Below are 24,837 nucleotides of genomic sequence, written 5' to 3' on the forward strand. Positions count from 1 at the left end.
TCATTGTTAATGCTGTAACCCTGAAACAGGCTACTGCAGCTGAGACACACTGACTTCTACTAATGCTTTGTAGTAGCTCACTTTTTTTCATTTTTTCATGATTCATCCTCCTTGAGGACACGGCAAGGTTGCAACAGACGTTTTACCCAGAGAATATTACGTTAACTGCTTTATTGATTGGTCTCACTGATGTAAATTGAACACACTGAAATGTTGCAATTTACACATAATGTCACGTCTTTAAATGCCACCAGTGAAGGAAAACTGAAACATTCCTTGAAATCGAAATCTGCATTTGCAAAATGTGCAACTTTCTTTCTTTCTTTCTTATACAAATTCCTTAACTGAAAAAAATATACATATATTGCATGTACAGTACTATATTTGCTGTGACACGTTCAACTTAGATAAACAAAATGTAGATGGTCTACATTTTTTTTCAACATTAGATTACAGTAAAAGCACATTTTGAGACATACATTTTCACGTATGTATGGTATATTAGAACCAGCAGCATTGTGACAACAAGCTCACTTAGAAAATCCTACATTTACTGCTCACAGTGTTGACTTGTCTGATACCCCCTTACTGACAAGAGCACACATTTTCAAAGGAATGTCCAATTATCTGAAGTAAAGGCAAAGACGGGCAAAGGACAATCAAATTATCAGTCCAAGGGACTTAAATGCATTCATTTGGCTTAAAGGTCACACATGGTCAGTTCAGAGGGTAGACAATGGCCTCTTGAGAGAATGGGGGTCTGTTCTCTGCTGGGGCTACAAATGATGAAGTTGCTGGCTGCTGCTCTTGTGGGGTGCTCTCCACTCCTCACTTTACCTCAGCTTCTTCATCTCTTTGTTCCATCAGCTCCTGATGCTCGATCGAGGTCTGCACATCTTTTAAAAACCACACATATTTTGTCCTGTTTCAATTCATTCGCAACAAATCAGGCTGACTTTCATCTTTGCTAAAATTTCATTTCAGGTCAGTTTAATATCAAAATATCTGTGCTTTTCATGGGAAATCAGCCACTTTGAACATTTGAGCTTCTTTTCTTTCAGTTTTAAAAGTTCTGAAAAGATTAAAAAGAGTGGGAGCAAGTGGAAGGTCAAGTGCCTTCATCAAGCCAGATGTACAGTGAGAAGCATCATGTGAATGGACCATCTTTAAAGGAGTGCTTTGTTGTTTCATGTTTACCCCATTATCACAAATCATAGAGTAGATGCATGAAGAAGACTGCAGATGAGCAAGTATAGTGCATTCAGAGATTTCAGATTTGCATTTATGTATAGTGTATGCATTTATTCATATAATTGTTGCACAGCATGATTGAATTAATGAGAAAAGGTATCTTATCCTCCATTATGATTGCATAAATGCTTAATATGCAGTTTCTGTATAGAAGTATATATACTGTACTCCACTACTCTATCCATATCAGGCACAACCTGCAACATGTCTATATATGCTCATGTTGTCATGAAGGTCAACAATGACATATTTAATGTGCTCAGGGTTTATTAAACCAACATGTCTATCGGAAGAGTCCATCCATTAACATTATTGTTGTAGTCCAAGTGTATTAGATGTAATGTCGTGTAATACTTCATAACCATTTGAGCATGTAAAATACACCTTTGAATGAAATTATGGTCTGTTTTGTCTTAATTAACAACACAAACAGGGTTGCTGTGGCTCAGGAGGTAGAGTGGGTCGTCCACTGATCACAGGGTTGGTGGTTCAATCAATCCTCCTCCTCCCTTCCACATGTCAAGGTCGCCTGCAAGACACTGAAACCCAAATTGCTCCCTGCATGGTAGTTCACTGCCATCGGTGTGTGACTGTCCATGAAAAACTGTCAAAACCATTACCATTCTGCCAATGAAGAGTTAATTAATTAATGCCATTTTTAAATTAGCTTGCTGTGTCTGTGTACAAAAACTACACATCAAACAGCTCAGTTCTGACGACATATGCCTCACGTCTTGTTTACACCTTTCATGTTCAGCAGTGAATATAAAAGTTCCGAAAAAAAAGATCTTGAGTTTGCATACTTGATAATCAGCAAGCTGCCTTCCAAGGAAAAAGGTGCCTCAAGGTTCACATGGGTTTCCTCCTGGTCATCTGGGTGCTGCCCTTGAAAAACATACAGAGTCACTGACTTGGTGCCTGCAGGTGTGAATGTGTCTGTGCATGTGTTTGTGAGCTCTGCGATGCATTGGCAAGTCAGTGACCCATCCCATCGCCCCACCCAATAACATGAATAGAGATGAGTGGGAATTTAAAATAAAGAGTGAACTGCATGGATAGAAGGATTGCCTGATAGATGACAGTAATGTAGTGAACAAAGAACCTGTGTTTTTCAGTGCCCGGCAACAAGCAATTCTTTGCCACTTGAGGCTAAGTGCCCCCCTCAAGGAACAAGCCCATGCATTAAGGGGAAGCATGAATGGCCAAGCTCCAGCAATGGGCTTCATTTCAGCTTGTCCCTGTGAGAGCATCTGTGCACCAATACAGACGAAAGCAGCGCTTCTACTTTAAAGATTTGATTAAGTAAAACCTGCAGCTGAAGTTGATTGATTAAAGGCCCAGGCAGTTTTTTTTTTTTTTTCCTAGCAAGCAGCCAGCAGCAAAGTCAAGATGCAGAAAAAAAGCTTATAGCTTACTCCTTCATTGTGAGGCATTTAAATTAATTTGAAGAGCCTTTAAATGTACCAGTTAAAGGCCATTACTGTTCACTAACCCACTCCGTTAAAATGCACATCTTCGGTGATTTTACATAAAGATTTTGATTTAAATGTTTTTGTTGTTGTTGTCTCTTATTTCTCTGGAAAGACAAAATATCACAGCAAGCAATTGTTTTTCCAGTTTTACGAGTATTTTCTGAAAGTAACGACTAACAATGACAAAACTTTAGACATTTTGTGTGCTGAATCTCATTAAATTCAGCCATAGTCCCACTGACAACAGTTGCTTTCGCTAAATCACTGCGACTCAAAACAAGACCAAATGAGCTGTTAAAAACGCCTTTATTTGCAGTGTAGTGGATGATACGCACAATGAACCTCGACTGTTACTCTGATAGGAAGATATGTGGCTTTATCTTTAAGATGCGCCGGCTGCGGGGGAGGAGGGGGCTGCACTTGCTCAGCGCGCGGCGTGCATTGGTCTGTTTCATGCTGCCTTACCTTCCTTCTTATCCCGGGTAAAGGCAGGCTGACGATGCCACTGGACGATACCTTCAGTGAGACGTGGGGGAACGGCATGACTTCATCACGTCAAGTGGAGCACTGCAAAAACATGTCATCCAAAGCAAGTCACACAGCTTTGCGTCCCAGCTTAAACTGTGATTTAAACGCATGGAGAATAATGTTTACACTGCTCAACACACAAATAGCAGATTGCAGTGATGATATATGGTTTTTATATGGTTCATTTAAATTCTGGAAACATTCGATGAGATTATTGCGTTGCATTGATTTAACTAATAAATCAATGCAACGCAAATTTTAAATCAAGATTTAAGAATTCACTGTTAAATTAAATGTTTGTTTGTTTTTTTTGTCTTTTTTTGTGTCTTTTTTCAGTGTTGTTAAACCAACGTGCCATAAAGACAGAGGGGGCGATGGGGGTGGGGGCTTGATGGAGAGAGCCGTGAGTTGAGGGGTGGCTGGAGAGGGAGGGCCGGACGCATGACATCATTCCTTCAGCTTCCCTGCGCGGACAGAGCTCTGGTTTCTCCAAGTGGGCACGGCGGCTGCTGCTGAGGGAGCGACTCCTGCCGTACCCAGACGCGTCCTGAGCAACCTGCGCTCTTGGGGTGGATTTTAAAAACATAATTTAACCCGGCAGAGGAACCCCTGAACCACTCCTCACTGGACCTGCCGCAGGGACGCACACATTTGAGACAAACCCGGGGATTATTGCTTGTTTTAATCATGAAGATGTGAGGGTTTATAAGCTGAGAAGAAAGAAAGAGGAACTCCGAGGCAGACAAAAAGGTAGGCACACTTCCCTCTCTCTTCCCCCCCTCTGTCCCGCTACTTTTGTCTGCCAGATTTATTATTTTTCGTAAGAAGAGCTGGAAATTGTCACTGTCCAAAAGCTTAAACAAAAATTAGGCATGTGGGCATTTGGTGTCGGAGCGCACCAGCCGTGCGTTATTCTGGCGTCTTTACACCCGCACGGAGACGCAGGCAAGTGCCCAAAGAGGAGTATCATATCGGAATACTGCAAAGGGGCTTTTTCGAGCTGCCACTGAGCTTTGCGATGGAGAGAGATGCTCCATGGTCCCGGACTCAGCGGGAGACCCGACTCTGCCACCGCAAAGCTCTTGCTGGTGCCGCTGCTGGTGAGCGGAGCGTATCTGCTGCCTGAGCACGAAGGATATCCATCATTCTGAACGACGGTCGTAACAGGCACGGCTTCCCTTTCATTCCCCCACTGAGAGTTAATTACAATTTTAATCTCCCAAAGCAAAGAAAGCGGGCCGGTTCTGTAGCAAAGAGAAGAGCCAAGACTCTCAGGAATTTTCTATTACACTTGTAGGCGCTGTATAGCTTTGGAGCACAACGCATATTTCTGAATCATCTTGTTTTTTGGGGGGGCGGAGGTGTGTGTGTGTGTGTGTGTGTGTGTGTGTGTGAGAGAGAGAGAGAGAGAGAGAGAGAGAGAGAAAGAGAGAGAGAGAGAGAGAGAGAGAGAGAGAGAAAGGGGGCTCCATCTAAGAAGTGTGTCTCCATTGGGGGGGTTGCTTCATTAGAAAAGTCAACCGTGCATTTGAATCCACTGATATGAACATGCCCGTAGATCATGAGACATTCAGTTCATCTTGCAGGCATCAATCGGAAATTCCATTTTCGATGCCCCCCCCCCCTCTCTCTCTCTCTCTCTCTCTCTGTGCATCCGTCCGCTGATGTGTGTGCGCACCGCTTGTCTGATGTGATGTTAAAGCCTAAGGTATACATGTTGGACTTTCCAGAGTGCTGTAGCGTTGCTTTACACCACTGGACCGGATTTGCGCATCACGTTGTCAATGGCGTGTAGAAAGGAGTTGGGCTTTTTCGAGGTGCGCCACTCGAGCTTTCCACAGCCCCAGAGAGGTGGAGTCAGCACGGCAATGACACTGACTTTTTCGAAGTACTGTGATGCCCTTGTTGAATGCTGGAAACTCTGACTCCGATGAAATTCGCTCCCGTGTCTCGGTGCATATTTGTGACACCTTTAATGTTGTTTAATGAGAAAATAAAAAAATAAAAAAAAAACGAGCTCACGAATTTCGAAAATTCAAACTCCCGAGTTGTTTTTTCCGTCTTTAGTTTTCGTTTATCCGTTCTGTGATGGCTCTTAAAAAATTACGCGCAGACATGCTGCCACAAGGCTCAATTAGACTAACCGCTTCAGAACACAATGATAAAGTTTGGAAAATGTGTGGAGGAACCCTGTGTGTGTTCATTACTCACATAAAACCAGTGCAAACACTCTTTTTTTATTCATTGTACATTATGCGGATTAATTACCTTAAAGCATTAGAGGAGATTTATGATATCGATTGAAGATGTAACATCACATTTTTACCTGTAAGTACGTGTTGAAACATTTTACCACAGAAAAAAAAAAAAATGTCTGTGTTCTCCCTGAAGTTGTGCATTTCCATCGTCTCCTGTTTCGATCGCAGTGAGCGCATCGCCCGTCTGCAAAGCTCGTAAAAGCCAGAGGAGAGAACAATATCTCGCCAGCGCCCGGGCTATTAAAAGAAAATGGCTTTATTCATTTTTCTTTGTACCCGAGGTAACTTAGTTATAGCTTTTTTTATGGTGCCTGGAAATGGCTTACAGGCTTGCAGTGCAATGTAATGTAATCAAATTTATGATGTTGCTGTGTATTACAATTCCCTGTTATGCTCCGTCACATGAGAAATTTGGAGTGACCCCCCCTTCACTTCTCAACACAGGAGAATGCCCAGGAGCATTGGAGCAAGGCACGTAACATCCACCAATGGATTTGTATGAGAGGGAGCGCACACACCTCACTTGCACTTGCACCCAACCTCTCTGGAAATAGTCCTTTCTCAATCATATGCAGACTTATGCTACCACAGATTTATTCTGGCAACCAATCACATGCTTCTTGAGTTTTGCCTTTTCCATATTTCATGCACATTTTTTTCCAATAACAGCAGAAAGTTTGGCCTCCTGCGAGGAAGATGTTAAAATATGTGGAGCTCAACCACAGTGAGGAAGCAAATGATGTAATGCATGTGTTGGTGTGTGCAGCTCAAGACAAAGACACATACAGAGATTTGTATTCCCTTTCTTCTTGTCTTTGTGATGTTACATCTTTGTGCGCTCAGGCTTTTAGGCTACTATTTTTAAGACGTTAATATTTCAATCTCCACCTCAGCACGCATGTGTCTGTATGCTTCAGTCCTCCTCGAGATATCAAGACGTGGTGCCACCCACCGAACACTACACCAGGAGGAAGTCACTCACTCTCTGCTGTCTTAACCGACAGGCCTGTGGAAGGACAGCTATTACTGCAGTCCTTCCCTCAGACTTAATGGGCTGGACACATTTTATGAAGCGTCTCCACGCCCAGCGTTTGTTCATGGAGCAATCAAATACCCGTGTTGGACATGCATAGAGACTACACACTCTAAAAAGTAGTGGTTCATTGTAGGTTCTTCTAAGAACTCAGTGGAGCCAGTGAGGATTTTTTTGTAGTTTTTTTTACAAGTTGAAATAAAGGATTTCTTGAAGAACAAGCCTGTAAAAGACAATCTAATGAAAGGGTTCATCAAAGAAGCCCTAAGGGGCTTTGATACCTTAAAGATACCCTGTTGAGAAGCTTAGTACCTCAAGTAGCTGATGGGCAAGGAGAATTGTGTGTGTGTGTGTGTGTGTGTGTGTGTGTGTGTGTGTGTGTGTGTGTGATCCCTCTCTTTTTCCCACCTTTCATATCACACTGCACTCACTCACCAGCTCTGAGAGAATTTTCAAAAGATTAAGATTGCCAAACTCATTTTGAAGCCTAGCTAATTTTTAGAGTGCAGACCGTATAGGTCACCTTTTAGTGAGGTGGCTCTTGGTAATGGAGATGTGCCAGGTTAGCTTTTCATTGTGTACACTTCTTAACTTGCATCAATCATCCAGCCGCTCTGTATGTATGAGATGGGTGATTGGATGGCATGCTCCAGCATCCATTGTTTTCTCCTGCAGAAATGCACCTCAATCATGCTCACCTGTCACCAGCCGGGCAGCAAAGATTCAGGCATGTGAGAGAGCCACACATTGCAAATGCACATCGTGAAAGACATGCACCCACTTCCTCACATGTGCACATATACTTTTTTTGACATTTATAATATGGGCAGTAAGACACACTCTGCAGTCTCATTACAGGCCACCAAGCCCAAATGTGTGGCCATGTCATTAATGCAGTCAAAATGGAAACAGATGCGGATGGCTGGCAAAGCTGTACCCAAATGCGTAAAGCAAGAGGAGATAGAAAACAGAGTGAGAGAGAGAGAGAAGAAAATATTTAATCATAAGCACACTTTATGGAGAGCTTCGCCCATGTGCACTGCGGCAGTCTAATTACCAGGATAGTGCTTGTTAGTTGTCACCTCCACATAAACAGTGGGCTATTTTTTTCTCTCATGTTTTTCCCCAGCCGGTGACAGAATTTGAAATTCTAAGTAGCAAAATGTCAATTTGAGACTATCCCATCTCATCTTACCCTCACCTCCACCCCTGGAGCCACATGCAGACACACCAGAGTAATTTGTTTTTAACACATGTCAACAGTCAGGTTAAATAAAACTAGTGAAAGATCGACATTGCTAACCAAAACTCCAGTAGCTGATAATACAGAGGTAATTAAGATTGAGTCAATCAATAAGGAAAAGCCGAGCAGGGGTTGTATAATGTGACAGAGCATTTTTTGTACTCAGCCTTCTGTCCAACGGTGCCATATTGTACAGTAAATCTTGTCAGGAAGCATATGGTCCTCAAATCCACATGCAAATGAGTGCTGGAATATTCTAACAGCAGTGAAAGAAATTGTCCTTGTGTCTTTTGAACAGTGGTTTGTCATCTCAAATGGCTGAGATATAAGCTCTTTAGAAGAAGTCTTGACTGCCAGAATGAGGGCAAAAAATGCACTATTCACAAGTTTCCCATGAACACTCTGACCTGGTTTAAGCCTACCGTGGAGCTTGACACTTTAATGGCTTTGATGTGTACACATTTTCCTGCTACACACCAAGATGTCAAGGAGGGAGAAGATGGTCGATTCTGGAGTAATGCTAAATTTCTCCTCCACTTCCAGGAAGGAGAGGAAGGCCACTCACTTGTGAGGGATGGGGTTAAAAGCCTCAGGGCCCCTCTCTCCCTGTCAAATACATTAAGCTTCATTTCAAAACACCACGCCGTGAAGCAACATCTGTTCATGTCTGCCAGCCACAATCCCAATCACAACAATCTGAAATTTTTTAAGTGGCAGGAGGAAGTGTCTCGCACACCTTTCTTTCCTGCTTGGAAGGTTCGATTATGTTGTTTTCGCAGTAATCACAAAAGTGCTTATAGTGGAGGGAAAAATATAAACTTGTCAGGGAGGGTTCACTATCACTGGTGAGGAGAACACATCATCATCACTGAGGGAGTCTAAGTTCAGGTTAAAGCAGCATGTTAAGTGTTCAAAGGCTCTTTACTCAAGGATAATTGCAGTGGAAATGTGTGTTTTTAGAGGACCTGAGAATATGCCAACAAATTATGTGTTCAGGTGTTGTTTAAAATACACAGTCAGAGGGGACATAACACTGGAGGGTGGATGGGGAGCAAATTACAATGTGTGCAATGTGTCCCATTGATTGAAAGCTTTTCCGGTTTGCAGTATACTCATTGATGTAGAAACGGCTTTTGCTGGATTACTTTGATATTACTGAATAAAGCTTAAAAAAACACAGAATCCCTAGCACACTGGACATTGGAGAAAATAAAATCCTCGCAAGACTGTCTTGAAAAAAAGAGGTGTATCATGTTCATGTGTTCTGATTTGACTGAGGTATGATAATAAGTAGTTGGTATAAATTGCAGGTGCTAGCTATACCTTAATTGCCTTTCACCTTGTGCTTTCTCTTTGCCTCACATGACACCCGCACCTCCACAGCTCCACACCTTTGAGAACCTGTGGTTTGCAATAGTAAGCCTTAAAAAGATTAAGAGACTGAAGATATTTATCAGCATGTACAGGCCTTTAGCTGTTAATGTATATCCAAAGATTGTAGAAAGCCAATGATGTGAATAGCTATACGCATTGTGATAATTCTCGCTTCTGCTGCGCCTGCTGCTGCCAAAAGGAAGTATTCAAGAAAAGTCACATTCCCATCAATTACTCTGAATAGGTTCGTAACTGACACTGTACCTATGTGCTCCTGCATGCATTGATGTTGGTGGAAAAAGTCACTGTCACTGTCACATTGAAAAAGATATGGATTTGAATTGAATAATGGGAATACAAGTAATTCCTGATGAATAGTCCTCTAAGTCTGGGAAGGGTAGCCTACTGTATTCTTTTCTTTATTTACCACATGGACCCAGTAGATCTGAACAACTTGGCTGTGTGTTTCTGGGAAAGCAGACAATTAAGAAGCCTCTTATTGGATGAGACAGATGTAAATCTCCTCGGGCAGTGAAGCTTGCAGAGGGTTATTTGCCGCTGCAGCCGCCACCCACCCCAAGGGTCGTAACTCTTGAAGGTCACGGTAGCATTTCACCTACCCCCCCTTTTCTTGCCCATGACAACTCCAGTGGGTATTGCCGGATGTTTCCCACCATGCTGGCGAGCGGGGACTGATGATGGTGGGGGTCTGTGAGGATGATGCATCTAGACAACAGCAGGAATAACAAAACGCTGTCTCGCCTGTTTACTACCAGCCTGCATCATACTCAAAGGCATCATAAAGAATGAATGATTCATGCACTGTCTTGGATAGTCATTTATGTTTAATTCAGAGCTGCACTGTGAGGCGTCGGCCATGGCTTCTTCTGGTATAGCGGGGTCGTCACTGGGAGTGGGTGACAGTTAAAGGTGCAGGTGAGGAGGGGGCAGAGGCGCAGAGAATGTCACACCAGAGCGGGCAGAATTAAGACAGAGAGAGGAGAGCATTGGAGGTGGCCTTGTACGTTTCATCTGCAGGCCCTAATAAAACCCTCACAGGCCGGCATTGATCTCTCCCAGAATAATCCATTTAGACTGAGCGTGCCTGGCCATGTGGGGCCTCCTCAATTATTTATGGCAGAATGCTGTGCAAGCTTCCGTTGGGATGCAACAATGTGCCCTGGGAAACCTGTGAACTGTGGACTGCAGGAGAGCAAGAGAGACACCGAGGGTGCAAAGGGAGAAATGGCAGATGGAAGGAGAGGACTGGTTGGGGAGAAATGTGAGGAGGGACAGAGGAAGGGGGGGACCAGATGGAGGGCAGGTAAATTACGCAGAAGATCCAGGGAGTGGTTGTTGGGAAAAAGTGGAAAGGGTGACAGAAAAAAAGGAGGCAACGGAAAGGGAGACAGGAAGGTGAGGAGATGGAGTGATGACAGAGATGGAAGCACATACTGTAGAGATGCATGAAAGATGTGGAATAGAGGCCTCTGGGAACGAGGGATGATGAACAAGTTCAGGAAGAGAGAGTTGAGACAGCAGATGAGACAGAGGAATTTATGAAAGAATGCAAAAAAAAAGTTGAGGGAGTGATGGAATTGAGGACAGAACAAAGGGATGACAGGGAAAGAAGGATGAGAGGAAGGAGCATTTAGGAGAAATAAAATGCAGGATCATGGAGGGACGAAAGAATAACACAGTAAGAATGGCGAAGGAGAGAAGGAAGGGAGGAGATGAAAGAGAAGGAAAGGAGATGAAGTGGAGGGAAGAAAAGAGAGAAACTATGAAATATCTGAAGAAAAGAGGTTGGAATAGAGGAAAATGCAGTAGAAGGAAGAAAGCGAGGTGGGGAAGGAGAGATTAGTTAGATGAGCTAAGGAAGCACGAGAGGAAACAAGGTAGAATTATAGATGAGACAGGGAGGAAGAGATGACTGGAAATGAGGCAGGAATAGATGGATAGGAAGAGGGTGGAGGATGGGACCTTTTTAAAGCAAGTCATGAACAACTATTGATCATGGCAGAGTTATGGTTGCTATTGTGCTAAGTGGAGACATGTCAGCTTGACTGCCAGTGCAGTCGATCATTATTCCCGCTGCACTCACCTAATGTTACGTTTTACAGCAAAAAACACACAAAAGTATGGCTATTCTTACGTTTCGCGTGTTTTGAAAATACGGCCAGATGATGAGAACGTGATTTCATCCCATCGGCACGGACGTTGTATAGTTTGAGGGTTGAGAGTGTAATGTTTTTGGTGCAGCATACTGAGACATACGCTCAGAGCTACATAAACTCCTCTCTGTTTGCCTTGTCTATATTCTGCTATTAGCAGCTCACACACGGCTCTCATAAATCCAGGCAGATTTGTCTTACCTGATTCCCCCGGCATTCACCATCAAACTCTCCCCCTATTGTTGTAATTCCCAGCACCCTATTAGGCTTTCTGCCCATCGCCTGCTGCCAAATCAGGATTTCTGATCCGGTGGAAGACAACTGGAATTGAAATTTCCTTCGGTGCATCGGAGTGATTATGTCTGGCACATTTTGAAAGAGGTGTACCCTTATTTCACACAGGCTCTAACCCTTTTGACCTCTCTAAAGCTTTTGCTGAAACATAACAGGATGTTTTTTAACTCCCGCAGTTCTGTTATGATCTTTTCTACCTCATGCAGTAATGTCCATCGTAGGCTGACAAATACCTCTTTAATTCATTAAATCTATTTTGCATTAGGACAATACATTTGCAGTCTTCTTAGAAGCCATGCAGCAAGACAAAGCTTTGTAATGGCTATTGCATTGGCAATGTCAAGCAGCGCAATCAGATGGGCTAAACGGTGCGACGGCGTAGCTATTAGCTAACGATAGCATACCAGCAGGATTCTGTTTAATTAGTAGGACCCTATTTCCCACCGCATGGTGTTCTCTGAAGCAGCCACTAAAGATTTATTGTTTGTCCACAGCCATTGATTATAGGATTCTAGTAATTGTTTCGCCTTCACTTGATTAACAAACCTGTGTTTTCTCCAGAGGCTAGCTCAATAGCAGCCTTTAATGGCGGGACCCCAGCCAAAGTCTATGCTAACGGGGTGTTTACCATGATTACAGTGAGGTGGTTAGAAGAGGGGAAGAAAAACCTTCCTCGTTTTCTTTTTTGCACCGAGGGGAAGAGTTGTTTCACACCAACGAGACAGCAAACTTCATTAAGGTACCTGTGCTTAGTGAATGGCTCCACACACACATTTTTGTGTGTGGGTGGCCCCTCCGGCTGATGCATCCAGGTGCTCTGTGTTTCTCCACTCCTGTCCAGCAGTGGTGCAGAATGATCGATGTGTGGATGTGGCTTTTCAAACCGTGGCATTAGTGGCATGTTAGGAATTTGAATAGTCTGCCTCTTTACTTTCTCGTTTTTTTTCAGGGGAGCTTTCAGGGATATTTGGTGAAAATGAGTGTATGTCACAGCTGTGGAGGAGTAGCTACATAATGAGGAGGAGGAGGAGATGATGGAGAGCTTTTGGAGTAACTTGTGAATTACTGAGATACTGTATATATCATAAGCTCTGTCACAAATCCTTGTGTCAAGCCTTTTACCTTTCATTAGGTAGCTTTCACAGATGTAAGGATAGGACCGTAGCATTCATTCCCTTCTCCCACGATGCTCTATCCACACTCTTGCTCGCATCCCAAGAGAAAGCGTGTGGAAAAATCAATTTTTCTCCCTTTTAGCTGTCAGTACAAGGAACACTCTGCTTCCAGGACAGTTGAGAACATTTTGTTGCTACAATATCTGTTTAGTTGTTGCGTTCAACATCTGAAAACAGACTGCATCCCTCATGCCACTCTTTCTTTTTTTTTTTAAACACATTGCTGTTGAATTCTCATTAATTCAGCATGTTGAAATTGAAGGAGCTTGAACACATCTTTCCAAAAAGTACACCATGCCATCTCTCACTTCCTTTCACTTGTAGCTTTCTCCTTTACTCTTGAACATTTATTGTGACATGTTGTTTTTTTGTTTTTTTTTGTCAGTAAGGGCACTGTTTGCCTGTTTGTTGATGTAGGAAATCAAGCTATTCCCCCCTGTTGTACTGATAGTCCTCCGCTAGGGGCTGAATGCCTAAATACCTTTCTAAATGAAGCAAGGACGCAGGATAGTTTGATGCTTGCTGCTGCTATGACAACCACCTTTAGGCACCGTTCCCTTGTGTCGTGTTGTTGATTTGTACCTTTTCGCTGTCCATCGGTTTGTGCCGTTTGCTCAGACCACCTGCTGATGCGAGAACTTGACGCTGAGGGAGAGGAAGAAGGTCTACTTAAAGTTAATTTATTTCTGCTGTCGCTTTGTTGGATGAAGAGGAAGCGACAAATGCGAGATGGTTGTTTATGAGGCCTGGCTAAGTGCTGGCAGGGCTGCTTTCCTCTGAGGTGGTTGGCTCTCTGTCCTTGGGAGGTGCATTGCTTTGTGGCATAGTGTGTGGCAGGCAAGTTAATGAGAGGTGAGCCTATCTGCTTCTTATTCTCCGTCTGCCTCCCTGCTTTCTCCCACTTTTTTGCCCGTCCCCCTCACTTTTCTTTCCTCAATCTCTCTTCTGACCTCCTTTACCTCCCGCTCTGTCCCATCCATCCCGTTCTTTTGTTGCAACTCTAAACTCCTGGAGTCAGAAAAACAAGAAATGCACACAGAATCTCCTTCCAATCGCCCCTAGCTTGCCCTTCTTGTCTGGAATGGAAACACAGAAATCCTCCCTTCCATCACTTCCTGCCAAATAAATCAGTCAGACCTTTGACAAACCCCAAATAGGACTGCCAATTTTTCAAAGCTGTCCCGTTCATCAGTTTGATTCATCTTCCTAGAGATGGAAGGCATGTTTTCTTCCCGTGTCATCTCCCCCTTTCTACGTTTACGGTCAGTGAATTAGTGGAGGAGGCCAGTCGACTGTTTCAGTGCAGCACCAGTGGCCAGGCTGTGGGCTCTAAAACACTCAGAAAGATGGACAGCAGAAGGACAGGGTGAGCAGAAACGTTGCCCTCTCCACAACCTCAGCTCAACTACATCCCCTTCCTTTTCCTCCTCCTCCTGTACACCTTTGTAAGGCGCTGTTTTAATTGACGCGAAGAAAAGAAGCTCGTTATCTGGCTGCCTGCTTCTGTTTCATGTCACTTGAGCTAATTTTTTTTTCCCCCTCCGTTCCTTGTCCGTCATTCCTCTTCCCTGTCTTCGCGTCTTGAGCTCTCCCTTCTTCCCTCTGCTTTTGTTTCTGTTTCCTCAAACCCTCTCTCTCCGCCCCTCCTGCAGCTCAACGCCATCCCATTCCCCACTGATTGTCTGTGTTGTTTCTCCCTTCCTCTTTCCTCCTTGTCAAGTTATTTGCATCTCACTGTTGTCTCCCCCCCTCACAGTCTCCCCTGCGCTGCTCTGACTTCAAAAGTTTTTTTTTTTTTTTTTTGTTATATACGTTTGCTTGAAATAAAGATCTCAACCAAACAATCTAGATTCAGTGTGGGAAACAAAACAGTGGAAGTTCAGAGAAAGATTGGTAAATTCTCCACAATTGGAGAACGGTTGCTTCTATATGCGGAGTAATTTGGATTTTGTACAATAACTATTATATTTGTGATCAATGTTTAGAAATCATTAGCTGAACTTAAAAAAAGACGTGATGATGATGTTCAAGTTTTGAATGCTTATCCCATTTCATCACACACGAAGTAATCTTAGTTACTGTTGATTAAATAATGCACAAATGATGACAACATCTCATAATAACAGATATTTTTTTTAAGATTGAAATGCATAATAAGTAGAATTTGCTCATTTGAAAATGCAGAAATCTATTCAAGAAATATTTCAGTTAATTGCACCTCATTGACAGTGGCTGTGTCTGTAGCAAGTCATCTTTAAATAATTTACAGTGCACGTCGTATTTTACATAACTGATATTTAATAGTCATTTACAAAAGATGTGTAATGATGTGTAATAGTTCAGAAATGACAACAGCATTAATGATAGCTCAGCAAAACCTTTTCCATTATTTACAAGCCTATATAGATAACGATTAATTAATTAATTATGTAATGGTTAATAAATTACTTACATCTGATCACACTGCCTGAGCAGTATCAGTGCCATGTGATTTTCTCAGGCCTATAAACCAGCAAAATCAGCCTGCCCACCTCTGCACTCCTTCGATGAGCTCTTCCTCCATTACTGAGCTATCTGTTCATCCATCTGACATCACTGAGATAAACTTGGCACCGGAAAGCTTTCTCCTCTCATCCTCTGCTCTGCCGTGCATGAAGAGTTTTGTTTGACTGACACTTCTGTACGTCCTTCTGTGTTCAAGCCCTTCAGCCCTGAAAATGAAATCACTACATTTCCACATAGATCTGTTAAGATAACCGCCTCAAACATGCCTCCGTACCACACTTCAGTGTGTTTCCATCCTTTTCCGTGTGGTCATGAGCAGGTGAGTTTCATTCAAGACTGCAGGCGACAGGAGGCAGGAATGGAGAGACAGGAGAGAGATAGATGGCTGATGTACTTTGGTTTTCAATGAAATATGTAAATCCTTTTTGAGCTTGTTTTTCAAATGCAGTGTCTGACATGTTGAGGCTCACAAATCGAATGCAGTGGTGGAAAAAGTACACAACTCCAACGCATCGTTAATGTCAATGCATCGTTGAGTTTTTGCCACTTAAAGAACATAAACACTCAAACAACATACTGAACGCACTGAGTGGCTTGTAGAACCTGTAGAATAAAAAGCTTAGAGAATTTGCTGTTAGCTGGCTTTGCTCTGTGTGTGAGTGTGTGTGCATCTTCGTGTGTGTGTGTGTGTGTGTGTGTGTGTGTGTGTGTGTGTGTGTGTGTGTGTGTGCGTGCATGAGCTCTGACACACACAAGAGCAGGGAAGAGGCATCAGCAGGATAATAAATGACACCAAAGTGTTGCAAAGTATCAATAAAAGAAGTATGGAGCTTATCAATACCAGCCTTTCATTAATCAGCCCCTTTTAATACAGGGTTTTGGTACACATTCCTGCAATAGTGCTGTGTTTTTTTGACTAGATTAAAAAATATATTTCTGAAAGGACTTTAGCCAGTGGTGTTAACTGCATTTTCACCAGCTACCTGTCAGTATGTATCAGCAGTGGATTCACACAGGACCCAGTCCCAACACAACAACTTGGCTGGAAAATCCATTAAAAAAAAACCTAAAAGTCACTGAATTTGACCAGCTATACCATAAAAACTGCAGCTACTACAAGTACAGACAGCTTTGGTTAAAATATTTATCTAAGAAATGTCTACATACCTCGATATGCTTCCTTCGGTTGGATGTAAATGTTATAGGCAGTGATGCAGTTTGTGTGTGGTGAACAGAGCAAATTTAAAATTATATGAATCTGTCTTCATTTCAAAAACACTCAAACGTGGTCTTCACGTACAGCCATGGCTGCTGTGATGGTAAGCAATCATCCTCTTTATCTGCTGAAGCCATTGTTACCGTCGGCAAGTTGAAATTGAACTGTTCAAAACCCGAAGCAAGCATTTTGGACTTGACTGGCAGATACAGGAGGAGTCTTTACCGGGATTGCTTTTCTCCTGAGTCAAACACAAAAGAGTCAAAAGTACAATGTTTGTCTTCCAAAATGTCGAGGAGTAAAAGTCATACGTTTCCGACAAAAAAAAAAAAAAGATACTCAAAAAATGTGCTTAAGTACAGTACTCGAGCAAATGTCCACCCCTGACCAAATGTCATGGACAGATCCGACTGTGGTTTCCAGTATTAGATCTGTCACGTTGTTTTCTGCTGTTGGTGGAGTTAACACAAAAAACAGAATGTGCGCCAAAAATCTATTGTGAGTCAAATCCTCGTCGGCACGCTGTGAAACTGATATGTCAAAAGATCCACAATACATGACAATATTTAAACAGCACAAAGCATGAATAGAACGCGTTTGGCGTGCTGCGTCGCTGAGCTTTGCATCACTCCGCTGCTGTTCAGGCGTAGTATACTTCTTCCAAGAATAGCTGTTGAGTGCACAGCCTGTCATGGGACCCTACATATTCTTCTTGGGTCAAATGCCAGTCCCGCTTAACATTGATACTCACCTGTCATCTCTTTCTTGTAGCTCTGAGTGCCTCTCCATTTTTTCTCCCATCCTTCACTCCCTTCCTCTCCTCCGTTCCCTCTAACCAGCCTGTTCTGTCACTCTGAGATGTGGCTTTAACCTCTGATGCAGTCTTTCACTGGCGGCCTTTGTTTTCATCTATTGTTCTTAAAAGCGATTATGACCATCAGACAGGCCCATTAAATATTTAGCAGAGCTCGGGCTGCTGCTCTCGTTGCCTTCACCCACCAGAGATGTTCAAAATGTCTTTCTCTGCAGCGTGGATGTGAGCAGATAGGGGCAGCTGCTCAATTAAATGAAAGCTGCTATTTGACACAGAGCGGAGCATGTGTGTTTGAAGGGCAGTGTTGATGCATGTGTGTTTCTTTGTCCTTTAGACACTGGCCTACAGATTTCTGGGTGTTTGTGTGCATGTGTGTGTGCATTTATTTCTCTTTGTGTGTATGTGTGTGTGCGCTGTATTTGCTGCTATAATCATTTCTCTGTCGGCCGTTCGTGTGTATTTTTCAGTGGCTGCGCCTCAGATTACCAAATAAGGTCTTCAGTTGTTGATTTATCGAAAGACACTGTGGGACAATAGCTTCACAAATGAGCTCTCCTTTGACTGCTGCATTTAAGAATGAAGTTAAAATCTAGATGCTGTTTCTCTGCCGCCTCTGTCTGTTTGGTGTTGGTGAGTTTTTTTCAGCAGCTAAGATAAGGTCTTATGGATTTCTTATTATTATCATTTGATCTTTGAGTTATGAGCAATCTTAAATCACGTTCAGCATTGAAGTGTTGAATTAATCAAGACATTTGTTTGATCAAGGGCTCCCTGAAATAGAAAATTACAGGCTGAAAGGCTGCAACATTTATTGTTGATCTCGTCATGCCCTTGCAGCATTGCGTTGCTTTGTTGTCTCAGCTGTTATTATTCAGAAAGATTTGAACAGAGTGAGCAGTCAGGGGTTCAATGTCTTGCTCAAGGATGTTTTGGCTGTTCTAAAAATGAAATGTGATGTGCCAGTTATGTTACTTCCAACCGCAAGTCCTGCTCGTTCATACTGTTATTTCACTTTTTCTGCAAGAGATGAAAGAAATCCTGCCTGATATCATGCCTCAAAATGTGGTCCTGCCTGCTTACATTGGTGATTTTGTTTTAGAAACAAGTGAATTTGAATAAGACACACTCATTCAATGGGGATGAAGAGGAGTTCGTGTGTTCTCTCATGTCTGTGTGTTTCACAGTATTAGTGGTATTGGTTACCCCTGTGACAGAAAGGCAGACCCGTCCAGCATGTAGCCTGCCTCTGACCCAGTGTGTGCTGGGATATGTTCCAACCCTCGTGAAGCCAAACAGGATCATATGTTTGGATAATGGATGGAGGAAATTTGAGCTTTACTGGAAACAAGAGACAACATGTTCACATGTTTCCTCGCTCAAAGTATGGGTATAATATTCCTGTGTTCTAGGCTCGAGTTGGAATAGTTTAAATAGTTTATTGACTTGCAGTTTAGACATTTTATGATGGAAGAGGCTTCATGAAAGGATGAAGTCATAATTGAACTATAGTAGTATGTGAATTTCCCCCTCTTAGCGGTTGTTGTGGTGGAGACAGACGGTCGATTAGTCTACCTCTATCTGGTTTGGAGTGCTCATTCATTGCTGGTGTCACTTCCTCTTTATGGATAAGATTTCCTGGTAGAAACACGGTAAAACAGAGATGCTCCAGATTCTTCTCTCGAAGCCTGATGCATGAATACCGAACATGCCTGGTGCAGATTTTAAGGCTCATTAGAGGAGTAAATCACCTGATGTTTTGGTGGACATTTGCTGCGTTGAAGAGGCGTATTTCAAAGACGTTCATACTTACGCGGAAGTGGAGAATGTTAATTGATGAAAGCCCTTGGTTTTAACGACTATCTCATCGTGGGTATTGAGAACAAAGTGACAAGCTGTGATATGTGCTCGTGTGGGCCAGCCAGCTAACCCTCCCTCTTACTTCCTCTCTCTGAGTGTTTGCCTAATGGTTGATAATGAAGAGGGCATCTTTGCACGGATGACATGTGCACGTCCTCTATTGGACACAGACACACACGCACACGAACACGCACACGCACATGAGGCTGTGTTGCCTGCCCTTCACAGTACTAGGCCTGACATTAATCTTTAAATGACTGTTGCTTCTTCCCCAAGACTTTCAATCCATTAGTGGCCACATCTTGAGATGGAGAGAGATTGCCATAGAGGAGAAGGCAGGGAGGGGGATGCAGACAACGCCTTTGTGTATGTATATATGTGTGTGTGTGTGTGTGTGTGTGTGTGTGTGTGTGTGTGGATTGGGCGGGATGGTGGAGAGAGGATGATGTCAATGATAATGGAGGATGAGGACAGAGAGAATGAAAGAGAGACAGAGAAAGGTTGAGGCAACATGGATGGAACAGAGAGAGAGAGAGAGAGATGCAGTGATACTGAAAGAGGGAGAGAGAGAGAGACTGAAAGTGAGAGAGAGAGAGAGGATGCAGGTTTCAGCTGCTCAGATAAATGTAGCCCCGTCTGCCACTGTGAAAGACTTCCCACTAAACAATGACCAGACTTCTTTTCACTGACTCTCTTGGACCACGAATGGAGGTTGTGTTTCTGTGTTAATTCAGACTTAATACTTCACGTCCTGCGTTTTCTCTTGTGTCTATAGACAGAGGAGAAGTGGGATGGGCTGTCTTGTCTCGTTGGGTGATGTGAATGCCTCCTTATGTTGAGTGGCTGATTGATTGCTCATCAAAATCAATGAATGCAGAATAGCAACCCAAAAAACAGAAGAAGAAGAAGAAGAAGAAAACGAGTCAATGGACCTTGACTTAAGATTATTTAGTCTATATATCGTTCTCAAGGTCAAGAATGAGCTTTCACGCTTAAGATGTTCCATTCCCACGCCTCTTTTTCTCCATCTAATCCATATTCATCCCCTATTCTCTCTCTTCCATCTCTACTCTGCCCCTCTTCGCTCTCCTTCTTCTCCACTGTCCTCCAAGGTCTCCCTCCTCTCTGTTTTTTCTTTCCCGTACCTCCCTCCCTGCTCAAGCCATCTCCTTTTCCACACTCCGTCCATGCGTCCCTATGTCTTTTGTCCACATCTCCACACCCTTCAGTTCTATGCTCATCTCTCTCTCTCTCTCTCTCTCTCTCTCTGTATTTATCCCCTCTTTGCTCACTTCTTTTTAAACTCTGCCCACTCTTCCTCACTCTTCTCTCTACTCTGTCCCTGCTTCTATTTTCTCATTTCCCCCCTTCCTTCTTAGACCTTTTTCTCCCTTTTTGCAACCCTTCCCTCTTGCTTCCCCTACTTTCCTTCCCCCTCACCTCTCCTGCTTCCTCCCTGACATTCAACTCAATCTCCTCCTCCCTTCTTTCCATTCTCTGTCCTCAACCCTCTTTTCTTCCCCACTTCCTCCCATCACTGCTTCTCCTTTCCTCTGCTCCTCCAGCGGTGAGCTATAGTGACTCTGACATCATTACCCTTGTTGTGACAGGTTTCATTTGTACCCTGTGGACCTATACATCAGCCTGACTGATAGTCCGGGGCCCGGGGCCAGCCAAGCCCCGCCCAGCCTGGGACAGAGTAACAGACAGAATGGTCCTAAAAACCACTTCAGCTCGGGTGCAACTGGATATTTTTCCATTACTCGTTCTGATATGTCAAACTCAGTGCTTGGTTAAAACACGCCCCAAACTTCAGCTGGCTTGAAATAAAAAATCTGCAGCAGTTACTTAGAAATAAGTATCCACTGTGGCTGAACAAAGGAAAGTAGAGAAAATCCAGATGAAAAGATGTCAAAGTAGCACTCGCACTGTTTGATTGACAGATGATCTCTGGAAAGTGATTTACAGAGACACTGTGAGTGCTTAGCAATAGATGTCATTAAATGTGGCATTTAGTCTTAAAGTCTTATTTTTCTGGATGCAGGGGGAAATGCCTGTCGCAGTAGGATTTGTAATGTGATAATTGACATGCTTCCATTTCATTAATTGTGAAAGGAAATCCTGGTTGAGTGGGTTTTTTAATCATGTGGTGAGTCTTGAAATGTCATTATATTGATTCATATGTTTTCTGATGCAGTTTCAAAGTTGTTTCAGCTATTTTTCTGACGCAACTCAGAGAGGCATCCACAAGTGCGCCATCTTTTTCAGTCTCATAGCTCATTCAGTATAACACACACATGCATACACTGCTTTTATCTTAATAGTGAAGAAACTGTTTTATTGTCATCTCATTCCAAATAATGTATTTATTTTTGCACCAATTTTAAGTAATTTAAGTACTTGATATGTACTGATCATCAAAAAAAAAAAAAAATCATTGTGGTCGTCTGTTCTGTGCTCACTCAATTCATTCTACACTCTACCGTCACATCAGTAACACTAGTTAGCACTGCCAAAGGATGTGAGGTCTTCCTGTCATCCCTAACCCATATCCATCTCTGCAGCCCCGTAAATCCAGCCAATACATCAACAGTGCCTTCAGACGGATCGCAGCACCATTGATCTGCGGTCATATTAATGTGCGGCTTATGAGCTTGCTGGCATCCTTTGTGGCCAGACAAAAATGAATCCACTTGAGTGCGGAGCTTTTAATGTCCAAACTACCCTGTTCTTCCACAATGGAACGGATCCCATTGTGCTCATTCAGTTGTACGGACTCAAAAGCTTGAAAAAGGACCATTAGGGAAGAATCAGATGAGCTTTTATTTTACAGGCGCCTGGACCCCCGTCAAATCTAAAATGGAAGTGTTTAAGGGGAGGAATTGTGGGAGAGATTTCAACGTAAAACTAAGTGGTATACAGTAGCCAAAATCCTGCATCATAATATTTTTGTCATGATATAACAGGATTTGATTTGTCGGATTTCTTTTTTCCTTTCTTTTTTTTTTTTTAAATTTTGCTCCCTTATAAATTACCTTGGGATGTGATGTGTTTTGTCTGTGGAGAACATAATTATCACGGTGAGGCTTCTCAATACCAAATCCTATTTCTAAAATACTAACTCCTGAATTTCACGTAGGAATTATGTTCCAAATAAGCGTTTTGTTTTTTTTTTGTTTGTTTGTTTGTTTTTTCAATTAAGCCGCTCATATGTTCCTGTGAGCACAGTAACTGAGGCAATCAGATGGTTAGTTATGGTGAGGGAAATCACAGTGAGCTCGAGTTGTTTTCAGACGGCCGTGTGTGCTCATTGTGCTTTGCCGCTTGCTGTTGGCTCAGCAGGGGCATTTATTAATAAAGGCCCGCTGCCTCGCTCTTTAGTCAATACCCCTCCATTGACCACGGAGGTTAGCCAAGAAAGGAGTCGAGCTCAGACATTTTTCATCTACTATCGTCTTGAATATAGCCTTGTGGTGATAATGTGTGTGTCCACGTGCGCGTTTCTGCTCTTGTGCAAACACCTGCGCAAGTCAGTATACGTGTAAGCATGAATTCGTTTTTGTGTGAAAGTACATACACATCTGAGCCTCTGCTTGTGTGTGTGTGTGTGTGTGTGTGTGTGTGTGTGTGCTGAAGAGACTGACCACACAGAAGGCACATTAATCATCCTCCTTTTTTTTTTTCTTCTCTGCCTCATGTAGTGTGAGTTGAGGTCTGATGGATGGCTCGTTGCTCAGCCTGGATTCCAACAGAAAGGCTGTAGCCTATCGACAGGCCAGAGACCCCTTGGGGGAATCCCTTACCCTACAGCCCATACATCTCTGGACACTCAGTGTGGCTCCTCATGTATTTATTCCACAGATGTTGTCCCTGTTTTAAAGCTGCACTGGGAGACTGTGCACTAACAGTCCAAAAGGGCAGTACTTTAATCACGTTTTCTGGGTGCAGTTGATGTCAGTAAACTGTTGGCTCAAGCCAACATTTACCACACCTGCCAGTCTGTGAATCATTTATTTAATGTAATATCAATGCAATGAATGTGGAGTGGGATGCTATAATGCTGGTGAGTTCACTGCTGTTTAGGAGACGGTCTGAATTGCTCCTGAATTTTTATCCTTGCGTGCCATCATTTATGTCTGAAAAAGTACAAAAAGTAGAGGAAGTTCTGTATGAATGTAATTTGAAGGAGACAGAGCTGCATTCAGACTTATGGCATCTTATTAGATCAAGACAAGCTGCATTTGGTCCGTTGCTGATAGTGCTGCGTATAGGTTGACACATACTGATATGAAGTGGGTGCAAAAGGCGGTGTCTGCATCCCACAGAAACAAAAGAGGAAAGGAATGACGCACGCCTTCTGATTTTTTATTATGTCATCTGCAGTAAACATAATATCAATCTGAATAATAGGTGTATTCAAATCAGTTGTTGGCTGTAAAACAAGAAGTTATTTGTCCTCCTTACCATCCCTCCTGTGGAGTTGCACTCTCAGAGGATGGACTAAATACAAATGAGTAAAAATGCTGAATATAGGCCAATTCTGAAGTAATCCAGACACATAAAGATTTTTTGAAAGGGGTCCAACAGACAAGTGAATTAATCAACAAGTGCAAATAAAATGTGTGGTGGAAATGTGAATATTGCTTAAAACCTGTCCGTATGTCCACGTGAAGGCACTTCTTTGCACTTGATTTAATTCCCTCAGTCATCTCAGTGCAGCATGACAGACACTTCAGCACAATCTGTGGTATTTAATGTAAAGCTATTATGCATACTGATCCTTTGTGGTACCTTGACTGAGCGACAAGGCTGCTGCAAGAATAAACCACACAAGCATCAGTATTTCAGCACACATCAAACCAGTTGGTTAGAATTCAGCTTTCAACCCAACTTCTCAGTTGACACAGTTTAAATAATCAGGGATGATTGAGACACATTATAGTGGATACACACATTTCTTCAAATCACAGGAGATATCTTAAGACACTAAAAAGTTCTCTTTCATGCCTTGGGACTCTGCACTGGGTTGCGTGGGGGGGCGAGTCACAGTTGTATGTGTCATTGTCATTGGCAAAGTCAGCGTATTTTTAATTGCAATAGAGAGAGCGGCTGTGATTTACACATGATAAAGAGAATTATGACTTGAACTGTTTTTTAAAGTTTGATTGTGTGAGTCTGGAAATAATCAGGATTATTATGTGGAATTGCTTGTTTATGCCATCATGTTGATGGCATAAACAGACTTTACGACAAAGCATTTTTGCAGTACTATTATTGCACGTAGAAGACGTCAAAAGCTGTTCTTCAAAACCACCCACGCTTTTTGACTACAGAAACGATGGTGGAGCAACAGGTGTTGCACTCATGGACACATTTTACCTCCGTGTAGCTGTGGCATGAGGGCAGATGTGTTATTCACTTGAAGTGTTCAAGCTTGATGTTAATGGAAAAATATATATCACTTCTAAAGGGTTGGGTATGAAGAGCAGCACTGCTTGAAGTTGTGTGAAATGTAGATTTTAGTTTATAGGACATAAGTTCCTTCCACAGTGTTGGTTTACGCTCCTCTTCAGCCAGCCTCTCTGTGCATTGCCTTGTTTGTGTTATTCTCAAAGTTTATTAAAGTATAGAAGGAAAGTAAAC

The 24,837-nt window shown here is 42.7% G+C and overlaps 1 protein-coding gene across 9 annotated transcripts in view; it reads left to right on the forward strand.

The window, feature by feature from the left end:
* The first annotated feature begins 3,607 nt into the window (after positions 1 to 3,607).
* Positions 3,608 to 24,837, forward strand: part of ptprsa (protein tyrosine phosphatase receptor type Sa) — a 228,216-nt gene continuing 206,986 nt past the window's right edge. For all 9 annotated transcript variants that reach the window (XM_076725431.1, XM_076725441.1, XM_076725484.1 and 6 more), the window contains exon 1: positions 3,608 to 4,001. The gene's annotated coding sequence lies outside the window, so the exon portion shown is untranslated. The remainder of the gene's footprint in view (positions 4,002 to 24,837) is intronic.

Source organism: Chaetodon auriga, chromosome 3 (genome assembly GCF_051107435.1).
Source record: "Chaetodon auriga isolate fChaAug3 chromosome 3, fChaAug3.hap1, whole genome shotgun sequence".
Taxonomy (NCBI): Eukaryota; Metazoa; Chordata; class Actinopteri; order Chaetodontiformes; family Chaetodontidae; genus Chaetodon; species Chaetodon auriga.